The sequence below is a fragment of the Vicugna pacos genome, chromosome 4, assembly GCF_048564905.1.
Source record: "Vicugna pacos chromosome 4, VicPac4, whole genome shotgun sequence".
Classification (NCBI taxonomy): domain Eukaryota; kingdom Metazoa; phylum Chordata; class Mammalia; order Artiodactyla; family Camelidae; genus Vicugna; species Vicugna pacos.
Window position 1 is genome coordinate 67,926,522 of NC_132990.1, and position 16,567 is coordinate 67,943,088.

At 51.0% G+C, this 16,567-nt stretch overlaps 1 protein-coding gene across 2 annotated transcripts in view; it reads right to left on the bottom strand.

Annotated features, from left to right (window-relative positions):
- GGTA1 (glycoprotein alpha-galactosyltransferase 1 (inactive)) overlaps positions 1 to 16,567 on the bottom strand; it is a 61,202-nt gene that overhangs the window by 24,367 nt on the left and 20,268 nt on the right. For both annotated transcript variants that reach the window (XM_072960043.1, XM_072960044.1), the window contains exon 2: positions 4,115 to 4,230. The gene's annotated coding sequence lies outside the window, so the exon portion shown is untranslated. The remainder of the gene's footprint in view (positions 1 to 4,114; positions 4,231 to 16,567) is intronic.

Here is a 16,567-nt window from a genome sequence, read left to right on the forward strand (position 1 = left end):
AGCTCCTGCAATGATTTCCAAATGAAACCATTCACACCCCCAACTCCTGGAACACGTGCAGACTGTGCTAAAAACTCAGGTGCATTTCGCAAGGCAGGGTCACGTTGTCGAGCCTGCCATTTCTCCACACTCCTCTCCACCCACCCCCTCCTCCTTTTCCACTTCTATTTCCCTGGAGTGTAAGACAGACAATTTAATTCTTCCTTACACACCCCTGGCCTATCCCACACAGACTGATGCCCACACCCACGACCTCAGAGAAGCTCATCGTTTCACCCCAGCTGGGCTAAGTCAAGGTATTCCTTCCAAACACAATCCCTCTCTGAAAGGAATTCAAGTGGACCTTGTTTTCTCCATCTCATGTCACGGGGAAGGGTAAGTGTCTCAGCTAAATCAGAGCACTCAGAAGCCCTGGAAAAGCCATTATCTTGGGAGAGCAGGGGAAAAGCAGTGTCAGAGGAAACCAAACCTTCCCATAGGCTGAAGAGTCTTCCTCTCTGCCTGTGATACACCCCCGGCCCCTGAAACCCATCCCGTCCTCCCCAGGAAACTGCCCCTGCTAGGTGGAGCCTGAGTCACTTCTCCACCATTGCAGTGGGTCAAGACACACAAAAGGACACGGGTCAGGTGGTGATTAAGTGTTGCGAAAGGAACAAAGCAGGTAAGTGGTGGGGGAGGGAGCAGGAATGAACTGGGTATTAGTCACCTGGGGCAAAACTCCTATCTTTAGTCCTCCGTTTGCTCCACTGTACCGTTTAGATCCCGCACTCCAGGCAGCAATGAGGTCGGTGCTAAGGCTCTGAAACTTGCAGTCCTAGATGCACACCCTGGGCAAGTTCTCTGGCTCTGAGCCTCTACTTACAGAGACAAACTGGAGCATCAAATGCCCTCCTCTAGGGTTCTAGAAAGGACAAAAGGAGACCGTGTATACGAAGCACCTTGTGCCTGGTGGTCAGTAACACTCCACAAATGGCAGCCTTCATGGGGATGATGTTGTTAAGGGGGAGATTCAGAAACACGTGGCTCTGAGGTTAGAGCTGTGGCTTCATCTGAGAGGAGCCCTCCGCCCCAAGCTGTGAATGTAGTGTCAGTCAGCTCCCTGCCCCGCTGCCCCCAGCTCAGGGGCCCCGCTGCTCAGCATGTCTGCCCTCATCACCTGGCGCTCAGGTTGGACAGGGAAGGAGGGTGAGGCTCAACCATCACCCCAGCCCCCACACAGAGCGGCTCTGTAAACTGCGGTCATGGATTTCTCTGGCCTCAGTCTCCTCGTCCGTGAAACAAGCCCTCTGGACTTCACCTTCCACGACAGGCTTTCCTGATCAACCCAGGACCTGGGTGAGAAGTCGGCCACAGGGCTGGAAGTCTCATTTTACAAGGGTAAGTTCACTCAGTCACATGGAGCTCATCTTGCCACTACGGCACACATGGATTCCTTGATGTGAAGATCTAGCGATAGGACTGCCAACCAACATGTGCTGAGTCTGAGGCCAGTTCACCCAGAAGCTAATGACACCTCCTGCCAGGCCCCCTGACACTCAGGAAGGGGCTTGGTCTCCTGCTGGGGTGGGGCGTGAGTGAGGCCCAAATGCTTCCTCAAGGTGAAGCGAGGGGAAATCACTCCAGCCTGGGTGCCTGTCCTGGGGCTGCAGGTGGGGCCAAGGGACTGACCTGACTCCCTGCACCCCCACCTGGGTCCCAGTAACAACCTGCCCCAGGTGGACCTGGCAGAGCTCCCAGGAGCCTCCCACTTTGATCCCAATGGAAAGGAGCTGAGCTAGACGCTGCTCTGTGCCCTGCTCAGGGGTCACGGGGATCCCTGGTGTCCATACCTCCCACCCCATCCAGGATCAAAGAGCTGAGTTTTCTGGAGCTCTGGTCAGGGCCACCTGAGCAGGACTCTGCCAAAAGATTTATATCCCCGATAAGTTGGAAAGCCGAAAGAAACTTTTCTAAACTCGTAGTAATAAAGGGCAACCATTGCTTGACCATGGTAGAGGCAAAACCAGTTTGTCTTCCTTTTGTCTCTATTGAAAATGATATTACAAACTCATTACCAGATAAAGAGGCAGTCCAAGAGCATGCAACTGACATATGACAAGTGCGTCAGACAGCTAAGTAATACTAAGTATTTTTATATTATTTTCACATCATTTGATTATGCTGTTGTTCTCTGGATTTTGCCCTCTTTGGAGTATTTGTCAGTTTTTTTTGTTATTTGTTGCGATACCTCCTCATATTCTAAATGCAGTCAGCCTTCTGTAGCCATGGGGTTCCACACACACAGATTCAACCAACCACAGACTGAAGATTTTCGAAAACAAAATATTCTGGAAAGTTCTAAAACTTAAATTTGCCACACACAGGCGATTGTTGACATGGCACTTATATTGTATTTATGACTATTTACATAGCATTTATATTGCGTCAGGTATCATAAGTAATCTTGAGATGATTTAAAGTATATGGGAAGATGTGCTTAGGTTACATGCAAATACTTCACTGTTTTGTGTAAGGAACTTGAGCATCCTTGGATTTTGGTATCCGAGGGGGTCCTGGAACTAATACCCAATGGATACTGAGGGAAGATTGCATTCACTTCTATGCCTAATATTATATTTGCAACTTTGCATTCTTTTTCTTAAAGCGGGCCCTGAAAATTGAATAAGCTTCCGGCCCTGCAACCCTTGGACGCCCCCCAACTGAACCAGGCCAGGCCTGGACTAACCACTTTACCAGCAGCCTCTCAGGTAAGCCTCACAACAACCCTGTGAAGTCACTCTCGTATTATCCCCATTTACAGACATGAGAACGGAGGCTCAGAATGGTTAAGCGACTTTCCTAATGTTACACAGCAGGAAGTGATGGAGCTGGGATTCAGGTTCAGACAATGAGCCTCCAGTGTCCACCCTTTTAACTCTTCTGTTCTCAGTAAACGGAGGGCTTATCCATGCACTAATCACCCAGGTCTCTTTGGCATATCCTCTCATTTTGCCTTTCACGATTATCACTTAAAAACTGACCCGAAGCTAGCGAGTCACGGGCTAGCCTCACTGAGGGTTAGGCTCTCCTTGGACCAGCTGCTGAGCATGGACTCAACTCCTCTGCCATTTCCAGGTGCCTCCTGTGTGCCTGGCGTGAGCCTTCCTCACTCACTCCATCCTGTTCATTCTTCATCATGGTCAGGACAACGGCTTTTTAGCTGAAGAAACTAAGCTTCAGCAGAGGCTGAGATCACTTGGCTCCCCTACAAGGGAGGTGCTGAGTTTGAAAAGCAGACCCTCTGCCCCTAGCCCAGCCCAGCCCAGCCCAGCTCTCTGCACGGGGGTGGTGCTGGGGGTAAGGAGGGAGAGCGCTGCTTTATCCTAAAACCTCTCCAAATCAGTGCGCATGACAGGGAAATTCTCTCTGTTGGAAGAAACATGGTACAATTTGTGGGAAAAAAAAAAAAAAAGAAAGCGCAGGGAAGGCTGTTTCCAGTTGTGTTTTTCATTATGAGGGTCAGAGTAAACACAGACGGAGGAAACTAAGAGACAAGCCTCAGACTAAATACATGACTCGCTGACACTCCAGCCATCACAGACTGAACAACCTGTTCTCTGAGGGACATCTTGTAGTGCCCTTTCCTGTATCCCCTTCAGGAAATCTGAAGCCTGGATCCAGCCAGTTTTTCCTTCTGCTTGGCCCAGAAATCATTGTGCAAGAGTTTCCAAGAGACATAAGGCGAGGTAAATGAAGGGTCGGCACAGCCTGAGAGGGCGCTGCATCCACCCACAACGCGGCCCCGGGCCCGGGCCTCGCCCTCCGGCCCCTGCAGGGGCACCCTGAGTCCTTCGGAGGGAACTCCAGGCCACAGCCACACCCTGGGAGGTCCTGCTGAGGGAGCAAACTAAAGCCGAACTTACAGTGGCCGAACCAGCATCCCACGAGCCCCACTTCTAGGTCCAAGGATGCCGGGGAGAGGAGGACTGTGTCTTCTCCCAGATCTACCGAGGGGGCCAGCAAGGTGAGGAGGAGAGCAAGCTCCCTCTCCGGGTGAATCCACACCACAGCCGGCTCACTGTACCCCCAGTGACCCCAACAAGGCAGAGGTAAATCATTTCAACGTTTCACCTACCTCATCGTCTGCGTCTCTCCCCCCAGAGTAAAAGGCAAAACAACCAAGTTCTACTGAGCTCTGTTCCACAGAAGGAGGCAGGGCTGGGAGGAAGGGAAGGTGCGGCGTTCCAGCTCCTGTCAAAAGAATGAACAGCTGTTTCAGGAAGAGGGAGGAAGACGGATCCCGCAGCAGCCTGGGCTTTGTTCCTTGCTGGCCATGAGAGGTGGGCTGTTTATCAGGCCTGTGGACTCAGCTGCTTGCCAGGCAGGTGCGGGGGGCCACTCATGACCTGAGGACTGCCAAGCACAGAGGTTGGGCCTAAACTCCCACAGTGCAGGGCGTCAGGCTCTGAGGTTGATCTCTCAAGGACAATCTCTGTCCCGCCACCCCTTTGAGGAATGTGCCAGGTGCATTAAGGCCTGAAGGAACATCCTGAGCTATCAAGTCACTAAGGACGTTTGGAAGGAGAGATACAATCAGCATGCAAGTTAGTGATCTTAGCCTGAAGAACAATCACCTGAGATAATAAATTGATCTTAGCCTGAAGAACAATCACCTGAGATAATAAATAGTACACGAGTCACGATGTTAGCTTAGAGGAACAATGCCTTAGTTTATCATCTTGGTTCTAGGAACTCTTAATCTTAGTTTTACGAGAACTATAAACAATAATGATGTCTGTTAATGATTTTAGTACACGTTGTTAATGTGCCTTAAAACAATACCTTTGCCTACATGCAGGAATGTATGAGCTAATGGGTTAAAATCATATAAATTAACTGCAAGAAATAAACTCGTGGTCCACTCTTGACCTAGCGTCTTGCGGGCTAGAGTGAGACCCTCTCAACCCCACCTTTTAGTCTTGTCTTTCTTTCTCAGTCCTGCAGCACAGGTTTTCTGGACCTGATCGATTGTCGGCTGGCTCCGACAGGCAGGGCCGCTTCTCTCTGGGCCCGTGGACGGCCTGGCCTCCCTCACCAAGTGAAACTACAAGTCCAGACTCGGCTTGGTGTCGGAGGAGAGAAAGCCACCACTCCGGGGAGAGACACACAGGCTGCCCGCGACACCCACTCCTGGGGGAAAATGGGAACCGTTTTGAACCCAAACAACCCCAAGTGACAATGGCCAGGAACAGCCAATGGAGAATAAAAAAAGAAAAAAGAAATCAAGAGGAGGGTGGCCGAAGGACAGAGCCCTCAAGACTCCTGTTGAAATGCTACCTAAATGTTCCTCAAAGTCGAGCCTCTCGTCCGCATCCTTCAGGCTTAGGAAGTTGTTTTGTTTGAACGCTATTTTTGTAGAATGTTCTAAGGTCTCCTGCATCGCGGGCCGAGCTATAAGAACTTGAAAAGGTCACTGAAGCCCAACGCTGCTCTTTGGCTGAATAATGCTTAACCCTTCCCACACCCACCTCCTGCTCCCAAAATAGACTTTTCCGGCTGGAAGGGACCTCACGGCAGTGGGTTTTCAAATGTCAAAACAGCCAAAGCTTTAAAACACAAAAACAAAACCAAAAAACACGTGAAGTCATCCTCAGAACCCCAGCATGTAAAGCAGAGGACATGGGGGACTTTGGCTGAAGCAGGGAAATGCAGCTTAAGGCCCCCTTCTTATCCCTCCCAAGTGGCCGCGGACACCTCCTGGGAGTACAGACTGGAAACCTCAGACACAGGACAAGGGGCCAAAACTGGACAGAAAGGAGCCACGGACTGCCCCCCAGCCCCTCCCTCCTGTTCTGTGGAGGAAATTTCATGGCCCCCTCCTCTAGGGGCATGAGCTAATTGACTGCAATCTTCTGGGTCTGGAAGTCCTGCTTAACAACTTACTTAAATCCTTCCTGCTGGCAGCTGCTGAGGCTGAGCCAACCCCACTTACGACCCAGTCATTCCACCCCAAAGGAAGTACACATGTGCTCACCCCGAGACATGTACTGGAACATTCATAGTGCACCAAAACCCGGAAGCGACCCCAAGGCCCGTCATCAGAACAGGTCAGGTGTGATGCAGCGTGGCAGCCCACCAACGTGAGTGACAATGAACCAGCTACAGCCACTGGCACCAACAGAATGAACCTCACACAAATAGTATCGAGAGAAAGCAACCCTGAAACACTCCACTTACTTAACGTTCAAAAATAGGTAAAGCCAAACTGCAGCATTAGAAGTCAGAGTGGGTGTGGTGGAGACAGGGAACGTGCCCAGGAGAGTTGCTGGAGGCGTGGTTGCATTGTTTCTTGAGCTGGGTAGTGGATACACAGGTGTGTCCACTATGTGAAAATTCATCACTAATGTGCCTTTTCTGTGTGTATGTTAAAAACAAAAAAGGAACAGAAACCTCTTTGCCAGAAGCTGCCTTCTCAGGCATTCTGTCTTCCCCTGACTCTGGCTCGTGGGCCACAGAATCATGGATAGACCCTGCCTTTCTCTTCTCTTGGGTCTGATGCTCCAATTCCAAGCACCATGAAGCATCTCACTGTGGGCTCAGGGAGGATCTGTTGCATCCAATGATCCAGGCATCTGGACTATGGTCAAAGGGGAAGGGAAAGATGACAGCATTTGGAGGGCTAAGATAAAACTGGTCCTTTCAACAAGCAAGCACCGATCACGAGTCACAGGGGTCTCCCACTTTACAGTTTACAAAGCAGCCTCTCTCCTTCATTTCAGTAGATCCTCAGGCTCACGCACCAAGTGGTCAGGGAAGGGAGGGAGTCTCTGGGAGCCTCTGACCTGCTCAAGGTCGTCGGCTGGTGGGTCCCATTCTGCCCTTCCTCCTTAGCTGCCTCTGGTGGACACTCAGCAGGTTTCTGAGGACAGTCTAAAGGTTAGCAAGATTACAGGCTCGAGGATGGTTAACCACAGCTCACCAGAACATGTAAACCTGGAAGGCAGAAATTTCAATTTCCAGAAGATCCAACATGATCTTGCTCCTTGCCTGACATACCTTGATGTTCAGACTCTCAAAACAAGGGTGCACATACTTATGATCCTTCCTTAATCGAGAGGCAGGGAACTGTAGCAAATAAGCCTCAGGCCACGTAGCTCTGCTAATCGAAGGAGGCCAGAAGCTGCCCAGGTAAGAGCTTGGCATGGTTCCCAGCCAGGCTGACTAATCTCATCGTTCGACAGTCACCAAGGCTGAGTCCATGGGCCTAGCAGATGACAGCCAGCATTCAATCCTGTCCACCTACCACACCCCGAGCCTGAGGACTGCAGGGCCTCGGAGCTGCGGCCAAGGCAGCTGCAGCCCAGGTGTGCGGTGCCCTGGCTTCACGTCCCAGACCCCCTCCAGCTGGGGAACACGAAGGTCCAGATCCTCACCCTGCTTACCTCTGTGGGAGTGAGGATTAAGTGTTCTTGGCAAAAAGGCTACAGACACAAAAGTTGCAGGCTGTCACTGTTTGCTTTAATCCTAAATGTGTTTAGCGCAGTTAAAAAAAACATTCTTGATGTTGCTTATGAGTGATGGAGCAATCTGGTTGGTTTCTTCTTCTGTGCATTGAAGAAAATTATAATCCCCAGCTCTCAGGGTGTGTGAAGGGCTTAGAGCATGGTGGTTATGAGCATGGACTCTGGGCCCAGGGTGCCTGGGGTTTGAGTCCCAACTCTGCCCCATATACTGTGCAATCTTTGGCAATTTACTTCTCTGTGTTTCTGTTTCTATAGTTGTAAAATGGGAATAATAGCAGTTGGATGGTAGCTGGCACACAGTGAGCGTATAGAGATACGTATCACCCATTAGTGGAAGAATTAAGAGGCAGTCCTTGAAGAGTGCTTGAGGTACTCAGTCATTGTCAGTCTCAGGTGTTCAATTAATCCAGGGTTGCCACTCCCTCGATTTTATGTTTGTGTACGAAATATATATTTTGATCACGTAGTCCTGCATGTGGGGGAAAGGTAGGGAAGGAGATGTTCCTGGCACAGTGTTTCCATTACCAGGAAGCACTGCCACACACCTGTGAGTATCAGAGCTGAAATGATCTTGGCGAAAGCTGATGCAATAAATAACTGCAGTCAGAAGCATTTGCACCTGTAAGTCTATAACCTTGAGAAGAGCTGGAAAAATGAAATCATAGCTCTTTCCAAGCAGAACCTTGCAAACCATCTTGAGATCTGCCTCCGCCCCACCTAACTCCGGACGGACCCCACCAAAGCCATGCTAGAGCATTCCCTCTGCCTCCACAAGCTTCCATCCTGAGCCTCAGCTGTCCTCCCTCACACCAAGAAGTCCCTCCAGGGGGCTAACCTCGGTTCTTCATGCTGTAGGTCAGACACTTTCTAGAGAAGGAAGAAGCTGGCTTTGTTAACAGCTTGGAAGATGTGAGGAGCTCCCACGAGGGGCAAGGTCCAGGGACTGATGATAGCTCGGACTTGAGCTCCCGGCACAGGTGGGAGGAGGATTTTTCCAACCAAGGGGTCTCTGCCCTCCTCCTGCCCTCTCACCACTTCCTCTGCCCTCAGTTCCTCTCACCACTTCCTCAGGTTAGTGACTGCAAATGGAGATGAGAAAGAGGAACCTGGTCGTTCTTATCACAGTCTGGCCATGGGTACCAGGGGGTACCCTCGTCTCCCTAGAAGTTCTCACTCCTCCCTGGGCAAAGAGTCTTGAAGCCAGGTAGGCAAGCTCCCTGCCTCAGAGCAGAAGTTCTTCTTGAACAGAGGAGAAGCTCAGTGCCCCTCAAGGTGACAGTCCTGCCCTGTTTAGAGCCCACTGCTGTCTACAAGACCCATCTAACTTTCTCACATCCCTAGAGGGTAAGCAGGGTAAAGATCACAGTCCCAAATTATAAGAAAGGGAACTGACAGGGAAGGGATAACTCAGTGGTAGAGTGCATGCTTAGCAGCACAATGTCCTGGGTTCAATCCCCAGTACCTCCATTAAAATAAAAACAAATAAATAAAACCTAATTACCTCCCTCCACAGAAAATATTTTAAAGAAAAAAGGGAGCTGAAAATAAGGTAAGAAACTTGTGTGGTCTGAGTAATCAACCCTAGAATGGAAGACAAGTTTGGTGGTCTTTCCATGATTCTATCTCACCTTAACCTCTCCCCCACCCGGTGGTTATTTGTTGAATGAATGCTGAGTGGAAGCCTACAGGAGCCAGGCAGGCAGTCAGCAGAAGTGTGTGAACTGACCAGGTATAATGCAATCGGGCAATTGGGAGTGGTGGGGTCTGCAGTCAGCTGGGGAACTTTGGCCCAAATCAGATCAAAGTCAGATTATAAAAAGAAAAAAAAAAAAACTGTGTGCCCCAAAAGCACTTCTCTGATTACAGAATGTGCCATATTGGCCATAGAGAACTCTTTTTTTAAGGGTATTATTTTTTACCAGAAGCTAAAAGTGTTGTTTGAACCTTTGCTTCACCATCACCAGCTTGTGTGATATAGGCATGTCCGGTTCCCTTCTCTGTGCCTCTGTTTTCTCATCTGTGGCGTGCAGCGTCCCTCCTAGTTCCACCCTGCCCTGCCTGAGCCTGAGCCTGGGGGTACAGCTGTGAATCCAGGTCCTATAGAAATATGACTAGGGGAATCTCAGAAGGCTTCATGGAGGAGGTGTCATGACTGGACCTTTTCAGATGGGCTTCTGCTGCTTCCCAGGGACCTGGCATGTCAGCCTGCACAGGCCCTCATCCCTCTCTCCCTTTCACATGCTTCCTGAAGACAGGCTCGAAAATTAACCTGCAGGGGGAGGTGGGCGACCCCACCCTTCAGGATTTACAAATCCTATTCTACTCAGGCCCCCTGGGAGGTCCTCTGGGGTCATCTTATGAACCAACCAGCTTTGGCTTTCAGAGGGGGCCAGGATGTCACAGAACTGCCAGCCCACTCAGGAGCCCCACTGAACCCTCCTCGGGAGGCTCAAAATGCACTGGTGATAGAAAAGAGGAAATTGGGCACAATCTAGCCCTGAAACCGAAAAACCCAGCCAAGCAAAAAAAGGGGAAACCAGCTTCCTGAGAGAGGGGACTCAGAGTCTGTTAGGGCCTCAGAGAACTTTCTCCCACCCTAGCTCGCTGCAATGCCAGGGTGAGGACTCCAGCAACTGTGAAGATAAGGAGGGCGGGCAGGCCCCCACCCCCTAGCTCAGCCCCAGAAGCATTTCTTTCCAAAGAGCCTGTGGAAGGGAGTGGTTTGCTGTGAAGTAACTTTTGAAAAAAACTGAAGTCAATACTAACAATACAACCAGATAAAAGAAAGCCCAGCGAAGTGCTTTATAAACCCAATGACATGGTTCCACAGGCCATGTGGCCCCAGGCACGTTATTTTCTCCCTCTGAGCCTCCTACCCCATGTGGGCACTGGTCAACTGGAAGCAGACATTCCCAGGATCCCTATGGCTCCTTGGCAGGGACCCACGTCGGCTCGGTGGCTGCTAGGAGCTTGTTCTCGCTTGCTCTGCAAACCTGGCTGATGAACGTGCAGCCTTCAGAGCTCAATGCCGCCTCCTCTGAGATCTGCTTCCTGGCCAGAGCTGATTGTCTCTGCCAAATTCCCACAGCCCTTGTGCAGCTGCTTGTTTCATGGCACCTGCAGCACAGGTTGCCAGGCACGTGTCCATCTTGCCCTCACGTGCAAGTTCTCAAGTGCAGCAGGGAGGTCTGCTTGAACTCAAGGTCCCTGGTGGTCCTCACACATGGTCCGGTTCAGAGGAGGTCCTGAGGACTGGTAGACCAGTGGATAGATGGGCAGGTGGATGGTGTATTGGCTTGCTAGGGCTTACCATAGCAAATACCACAAACTGGGTGGCCTTCACAGTTCTGAAGGCCAGAAGTCCGAAGTCAAGGTGCCGGCAGAGCTGGTTCCTTCTGAAGGTCATGAGGGAGAATCCATTCCATGCCTCTCTCCTAGCTTCTCGTGGTTGCCAGCAACCCTTGGCATTCCTTACGGCAGTATAACCCAACGCTGTCTGCATCGCGACACAGTGTTCTCTGCGTGTGTCTGTGTCCAAATTTCTCTCTTCTTATAAGAACACCAGTCACTACTGGAGTCCACCCAAATCCAAAATGACCTCATCTTAACTTGAGTCATCTGCAAAGAATCTATTTCCAAAAAAACTCATCTTCATAGGCACCCGGGGGTTAGGGCTTGAACACATCTTTTTGGAAGCCACAGTTCTATCCACTAGAGACAGTTATCCAAATAGCTATTGGTTGGCAGCCTGTAAACACTAGTGGAACCAGAACTACCCTCGAGGTCAGAAACACTGCATGTAATTAGCAGTGTTGAAAGCAAAAGGTTGGAGATGGACGAGGAGAAGGGGTGGTCTTGAGAAAGGGGAAAGTGGATGGACTCCTTAGAGCATCTCTGTGTGACTAGGATTATGGGAAGAAGGGAAGGCCCTCCCTGGGACAGGCTCTGTGGGATGCACAGTAGAGATGCTGCAGGTCTGTTAGTACTCAGCTCTGGGTGTCATAGAGATGTGAGTGACTGAGATCACCCCAGGAGGGGTAGGATGTGAAAGAAGAGGGGGCTTCCGGGGCAGCTGGCATCAAGAACCCACGGCAGCACGGAACAGGGTGCCAGATTGCAGTGGGTCAAGGAATGAACCTCAGGTGAGGAAGTGATGCCAGTGAGTGTAAGGACCTCTTTCCAGCAGTTTGCCTTGGGAAGGGTTGGAGAGAGGGTGCCAGCTAGAGAAATCATGAAGAAAAGGGGAAATGCTCCCGAGTACACTGCTGACAAAAGGAAACCCTTGATAAGACAGAGCAAAGGAGAGGAGGGTTTGAAGATTCAGAAGAGACTGAGGACAGGTGTTAAGATCATCTCTGTGGGGAGGATGGGGAGGAGGTGCCACTGAGACAGGCAGAAGGTGCTTCCCCTAGTACAAAAGGGAAAGAGACAGAATGGATGGGATGGTAAGTTTAGGGAACAAAGCTCCAATCCAGAGTAACTCAAGTGTGGAGGGTGAAGGGGTCAGAGTAGGAGGGGTGGGGTCAGGGAAGAAGCTAGAGGGCTGTGCAGAATCTTATCACCAGGAGCCCAGAACCCCCACCTGAGGAGTCTGCATTTCATCCTGAAGGTACTGAGGAAACCTTGAATGCAATTCAGCAAAGAGATTTACATAATTTGCTTTTCAGAAGAATTCCTTGGCTTGCAGGGTGAGGGTGGGTGGGAGAAGTTAAATCTCCAGCCAGGGAGCCCAGCCAGGAGGCTGCTGGCCGATGTCTAGGGGAAAGAGTGGAGACCTTGCCCCATGGAGTGAGCTAGAAGACAAGAAAGAAGTGGCATCTTGAGACCCTGGGTTATGTGAACTGAATTCTCTTTCAAAATTTGCTTCAATGTCACCTTGGAGAGACTGTCCCGGAGTTAAAATTACTTTCTTTTTTGTAGTTTACTTATTTATCTTTTAAATTTCTTTCTTCCTCTACCAGAATGGCAACTCTTTGTGCAGATAGATACTTCGTATGTTTTGTACAAATGCGAAAAGCCCTCTTACAGCACCTGGCACTTAGTACATCTTCGTAGGTTAAAGCACATGCCTGGTACAGCGCGTGGCACCCGAGTGTTCGATAAATGTTAACTATGGAGATAATAACAAGAATAACAGTGAGCAATGGGATGAAGGGAGTGAGGCAGAGATGAGTCTAGTCCAGCGAGACTCAAAGTGTGGACCGCACGACAGCAGCATCAGCATCACCTGGGAGCTTGTTAGAGATGCAGAGCATCAGGCCCCCCCGCCCCTAACGAATCGGGATGCCCAGAGTGGGGCCCAGGAATCTGTGTCCGCATGTGATCTGCAGGGATCAGAAACCATATGGGTTCCCTGGTTTCTAGCTGAAGTAGGAGAGTGGATGGTGTTCCTGTTGACTGAGAAACAGAGTGTGAAGGCTGGAGTAGGGGGAGTTGGTGAGTTCCGTTCTAGATGTGTTGAGTCTGAAGACTCTGCAGAAGCCTGCTCAGCAGGGGCATCCTAGAGAGCGAGCCCAGGGAAGAGCCCGATTTGGGAGCTGCCAGCATGCAGGCAAGAGCGTGCAGGTCTGATGTGAGCTGAGGGAGGGGAGCACTGAGGACAAAGCAAGGCGTCCTTAATGGGCACCACCCTGAAACTTAAGGGCCACAGCCCAAAAAAGTTGTCAAGAATGCTGGGAGAAGCCCCGTCTGAATTTTTAGCTCGCCTCCACCCTCAGCCACTCCTCTGACAGCCCTGGCCCCATTCCCCTCACCGCACCCCAAGAGAGAAGGCAGCGGACCTGTACCCAGGCAAGGTCACTGCTGTCTGGGAATCCCAAGGAGTGGGGTTGCCAGGCAGACACGGGGGTGGTGACAGACAGAGGTCCTGTCCCCAGCTATGCCTCCAACTCTGGGCACCTCCCTGCATGTGCCTGGTTGATTGCCACCCACTCCCCGCCCCCTGCCCCAGTCAGATGAAAAGGTGGGGCTGGTGTCTCTGACTCTGCATCACATGCAAGCGAGCGCGATGGGCTCACAGCACCCCTCGTGCCCAGCCGCAGACTCCAGGCGAAGACCCCAGCCTAGGAGCAGAGCAGCTGGTGCCTTCGGAGGATGTGATGAGGCTCCAGAGACCTCATCCGAGGGGAGATCACAGCCTTTGGGTGGAGGGAGGCCACTCGGGGTAGGCAGCCAGGAGCCCAGAGCCAGTAGGAGGCCTTGGAACCAGCAAGGGGCCGTTTCATGTGGGGAGAAATAATAGTTTTCAGGGGGCCTCTGCCTGTTTCCTGTTCTCCCTCCCAGAAGCAGATCCCGCCTCTCTAGGGGCCAGCTCCCAGGCCCAGCCTGTTGCCCCCATGTGCTCCCCTGGCTGGCCGACAGCACAGTCTTCTGGGTGACCTGAGGAGTGATGTAAGCACGTCACTCTCTCCCTCAGGAGGTCAAGTCCCTCAGGCTTTTATGCCAGTGGTAGTCTATCAACTCTCCTCTCCTGGTGTCCTGCTAGCCCAGCCGACCTCCCAAAGGTGGTCACTCCATTTACAGCATCCATGCCAGACGGCCTCTGCTTGAAGCCTTCTAGGGGCGGGGAACTCACCACCTCTCTAGGTAGTCTCATTCATTTCTGGATTATTCTGATTGTAAGACACATCTTGTCAGTGCTTCCCAGAATGCTATTACATTTCATTTTCATATACCATCTCCTTTAATCCTTCCTACAATCAGTAACGATCTCTCAGTTTCCCAGATGGGGAAACGGAGGCTCAGAGCTTATGTAACATGGACAAGATCACAGAACCAATACGCTCCACCTCTCTGTGTAGCCTTTCTTGTTGACCCTAACAGCTCCTCAGAATAGGGTGTCTGACTCTTCTCTAAGCAAAACACCATCTTCCCTGGCACACTTCAGGAAAGCCATGCCCACAAGCATTTATTCCATCAGTAAACACGTGGAAGGCATTTACTCAGTACCGGGGACAGGGTTGGGACTAGGACAGGCACAGAATGAATCAGACCCACTCCCTGCACTTGTCAAGTCCAAGTCTGGTGACAGGGACACGTGTGCCCACAAGTGCCCAGTGCTGTCTCCAGACGGCAGCTACTGCCGTTGCGCGAACCCACCTGGGGCTGGCACAGCATCCCCTGGCGAAGGCAGTGTTCCTCTCCACCTTGTCTCCTGTTCTGTTTTCCCATCCTCCTACTTTTGCCATTTGTGCTTCGCCTTTTCACAGCAAGCCCTCCTGGCGTAGGTCGTGTCCCAGAGCCGGTAGAATCAGGGTGCTTTCCCTAGGACAGTTCTGGTTTACACCTGCTGTGGGTCACTTGGCAGGTTAATGTTTTAGTGCCTCCCTTCACTCTCAAAGGTGTGTAGGTCTGGAGGATAAATCACAGGGTCACTCTGTGTAAAAACAGTTCAATAAAATAAAGAGGGTTCGATGAAGTCCCTTTCAAGATCCCTCCCAGCTTGGACCTTAGGATTCAGGGCTGTGTTTACTCTCTACAGGTGCCCAGGACACCCCTCTCCAGCATCCAGTCTTTCCTGCAGCTGCTCAGAGGTGGTACAAGTCCAGTCCCTCTGGACACATTTCTGCCCCGCACCCCATCCTCAACTTGTCCCCCCCTGTGCCTGCAGCTGGGATCATCTCAGTTCTCCCTGCCTTCCCTGTGCAGGCCAGAAGGTCTCAAAACCTAATTTGCTGGAAAATCATGAGGTTGTTTTGTCTTGGGGTTTTTTTTTTTTTCCCTTTGTTTTTGTTTGTTTGTTTTTTGCCTCCATGAGATTTTTCTGGGTCTCTTGTCATAAGCTGACTTGAGCATAAACAGCCTTCCAAGAATTAATCTCTAATGATGAGGTTCGAGGAATCCTAGAGCAAAACAAACCCCCCCCAAATTCCAGCCCCCCATGCCCACTTTCTTGCTGTGTGGCCCTCAATAAGTCGCTTCACCTTCTGAGCCTCAGTTTACTCATCTGTAAAATAGGGCTAATAATTTCTTACTTCCTGAGTTGTTGCAAGGGTGAACAATAACATCTGTAAAGTTTCTGGTAGGTACTTAGGAAAAGGCAACTTGTATTATTATTGCTGGTTCCTAAGAGACAGGCACTGTCTCCACCTCATCCTGGTGGCAGGAGGCAGGAGAGCACAGAGGTTAAAGCCTGCATTTGAGTGAGACGGGCGTGGGCACTGACTAAATACATGACGTTGGGCAAGTCACATGGCTTTCTGGGACTTGGTTTCTCACCTCTGTAAAATGAGAATCCCCATGCCTCTTTCTTAGACCATCATAAATGAGATAGTATACACAATACTTGGCATGAGGCCACTCAGTTCCTCATAATGATTATTCCAGAATTCTCTACCTCACAGGCTCCGGCACCACCTGCTCTGTGTTCCCAAAGAGTCCGCCAAGTTCCCATGTCCTAAAAACAACCAGCCCTTCCTTTGCATGGCATGTTTGTGAATCTTCCCACCCGCTGGGGTTTCCACCACAGCCCGTGAGGCAGGGTGGGTCTCCTCTGCTCTCCCTGTGTGCCCAGGAGGAGCCTGGTGACATGCCCAAGGGGGCTCAGCTGGGACTGGAAGCTGGGTTTGGGCAGAGCCAAGGATTTCTTCAGTCTGCTTCTGCCCCATAGGAAGTCTGCAAGTCCCGGATTTGAAGTCAAGGGGGTTACATGTTCATTTGCTCATTCATTCATTAAATATGGATTTAATATCAATATTGGCACCTGCCGTGGGCCAGGCACTATTCAGGCTGCCGTCTACAAGGACCAGCCAATGCGGCCTCTCTCTCATGGAGCTCATGCTCTAGTCCAAAGCTGAGCCCCAAATCGAACTCTCATGCCAGCACCTGTGATGAAGGTGAGTGTCCTGTGACAGCAAGGAGTCACCCACTTCCTCTGGGCTCCGTGGACTTCTGGAGGACTCAGTGGTCTCACCTGCCACCTCGCCCATGCGGCCACAGGAGCACCCTCACCACCCAGCGTCACTCTCCTCTCAAGCACCGCCCCAGTCTTCTGAGTGGCTTCATTTTACAGCTGAGAAAACCACAGCACCATGGCAGGGAAATGACTTTTCCAGGGCCCCTTGGCA